Here is a 3,015-nt window from a genome sequence, read left to right as displayed (position 1 = left end):
CAGCAAACCTGAATCAGATCAAAGAGTCAACATATTTAGGTAGCACTTTTGTTAGAGTGCGATGTGTGTCAATATAGACGATCTCTGTGCGCATGCGCAAAGTTGTGTTCTGTGACTGAGACTAATAAAGAGAGTGGGACCTCTCACCTCAGTTAGTGGAGCTCTGTATTTGAGCTGTAGCCGTGTGAGAGGGTGAGAGGACCACGCAGCTAGTTCGAGCATTATGTCTCCAGTGTCTTCTTGTATGAGCACTACTGCACTATATATATATATATGTGTGTGTGAGGGATGCTAACCTCCACGGGAGACTCGAGAGAGGAATCAAGCGACCGAGAGAGGACATCTGCTGCAGCTCTGCCAACAACTTGACAAGACGTCGTTAGATAGAGGCATTTATTTTAAATCAAGTGTGCTGGAGCAGAGAAAGATCTAAAGGATGCTGGAAGGTCGGAGCTGCTGTGTGTTGGTGAGGACCCATGCGAAAGCAGACCAGGCAGGTTGGTGCAGGTAAAGGGTTTTATTCGCCAAAAACTCAGGAGCAGGGAAACACAATACAGGGGAAGAACCACAAGGATCTGACAAGTGAAAACTGAAAAATGGGGTATATATACACAGAGGGAGTAATAAGGAACAGGTGAAGTGAATGAGTAATTAGACCAGGTGAGCTAACGAGCCAGAAACAGAAACCACAGAGCACATGAACTAAACATGATAAAACTAAAAACCCAAACCATTATCTTAAACAGAAACTAAACATAACACAACCCAGAAGTAAAAACCAAAATCATGACAGAATTAAAACACCACAAAAACCCAAAAACCTAATCCATAATCATAACAGAAACTAAACATGACAAGCACCAGAAATAAAACCTGAAAACCACAAACTATAAACACAGATCAAAATCTAACACAAGCCAAAGAACAGGCCAAAACACAGGAACCATGACAGGAGCTGGACACCCCTGCAGTGGATCGAACCACACTGAGACAAAACAGGCAAAACTTTTAAATACTTGCACAGGTATATTGGACTCTATTGCACCATTCGTAAACAGGTGCTCTAAACCTGTGTCCAAACCAAGGCTAGATGATTCCATCCATGCCCTCAGATGTTTGTGCAGGCGTGCAGAGAGACATTAGAAAAGGGATCGACTCCAGGTGTCTGGGTTTATTTAGGGATTGCCTCTTCAACTATCAGATTGCTGTAAAATCTGCTAAAACACGTTATATTTCAAACGGGGTGTCAAATAACAGCCACAATTCCCAGGTTCTTTTCAGCACTCTTAATCGTATAATCCATCCTTTTAAGTCCTCATGTGTGTCATGCCTGCTCTTCCTCCGCTGGTGAACTCAGCATTACCAGCCTATTAATCACCGGTTCTGGCACTACTTTACCCAGGATTCGTCTGCTCCTGCCATCATGGACTACACCTGTTTCCCATCGTCACACTCATGCGTTACACTTATTCATCCCTCTATTTATACTCGCTGTTCATACAGATCCCTTGTGTAGTCTTGTTGTTCCTCTCTTCAAGCCTGTACTGGTTCTCTCTGTTTGATTAAGTATTATTAAAGCGACTTCACAGTTACCTGCATTTGTGTCTGCTTTTCCGCTGGTTCAGCCTGACAGAAGACTACACCACCATGGACACAGCAGGCATTCCTCCATCTGAAGAAGGTACTTCTTCTGCTTTGGATTTAGTTCCAGACCAGTCTTCAGTCATCGCTGAACTCGCTGCAGTTGCCTCCGTTTTAGAGCAACAAATGGGAAGACAGGAGTCTACTTCTACTGTCTACTAAGACACCTGCAAATTCATCATCACCCACCGTCTACTTCAACATCAGCACCTGGCAATAATCCTGCTCTCCATGTGATGGCTGTTCCTGTAGCTGCTAACCGTTCCACCACCTCTCTGAAGAATCATCTTGTTGGGCTCAGCTGGGGGGAATGGGTGGCCCTTGGGCCTGTGAGGTACCTGCCCGTCTGTGCGGCTCGCACCGCAGCGCCCCGCACCCGCTGGGCCTGCTCACCATCGCCCTGTGCTGCCCGGTGCCCCTGCCCTGTCATGCCGGGGGGGCTCCAGTCTGGGGGCCCCTCTGTTCTGGTCTGAGTGGGCCGCTGCTCTGTCTGCTTTGGCTGTCCTGGGCTTGGTGCTCTGTGGACCTGTTGGGCCTTTGGGGCCTCGGGCTCCCCCCGTCCCCCACTGATGCTTCGAGGTGCAGCGTAATCACGGCCCCCTTGCAAGCACACATTTCTTCCTTGTTGCATTGCCACACACACAAGTTCACACGTGCATGCTCACAAACGTGCTCGTCTCTCCAGCTGCTTCTGACTAGATGTTGCTGATGTTTGTGTGTTGGTACATTTCTCTGTAGGTACGTTTGATGACTACTGTACTTTTTCATATCATCATTATCCTTTTTTTTTATGTATCATGTAGTACTGTGATAGTTTATATTGTTTTTTTTTAGGTGGGTTTAAGGCAACCTAGACAACTGTTATTACACATTTTAATCCTGTCCTTTTCTCCCCTTTTTTTTTTTTTTTTTTTTTTTTTCCTTCTTCAGTCTTCCTCTATCTCCCTGTCAGGTTCGGCAATGACATATAAAGACTAAAGAAAATAAGATTAGAATACAAATAATAAAAATATCAAGTGCAGCCATGTATATATCATGTCCCTTTGGTAGAGCAAATCTGTCAAGCAAAATATGGCACACAGACCACGTTCTGTATGTTAGGATGCTGGACAGGACAGGGTGGAAAAAAAAAAAAAAAAAAAAAATCAATCATCTGATTGTGCAGGCTTCCTCCTGCAGTGCGAATAATTCTTTACCGACCATCCGGAGCTGCAGGATGGAGAATGGATAGCAACGATCATCTAGGACAGAGGTCACTAACAAGCGGACCGTGGCCCGAATCTGGACCCTGAACCTGTCCCACATGGACCCGGAGTTAAAACATAAAATCTGACCGTGTGCTTTCATTTTAACTGGCGCAACTTTTACAGTCTT

Source organism: Melanotaenia boesemani, chromosome 15 (genome assembly GCF_017639745.1).
Source record: "Melanotaenia boesemani isolate fMelBoe1 chromosome 15, fMelBoe1.pri, whole genome shotgun sequence".
In the NCBI taxonomy this organism is placed as follows: Eukaryota; Metazoa; Chordata; class Actinopteri; order Atheriniformes; family Melanotaeniidae; genus Melanotaenia; species Melanotaenia boesemani.
Note: the sequence above shows the minus strand (reverse complement) of the source record.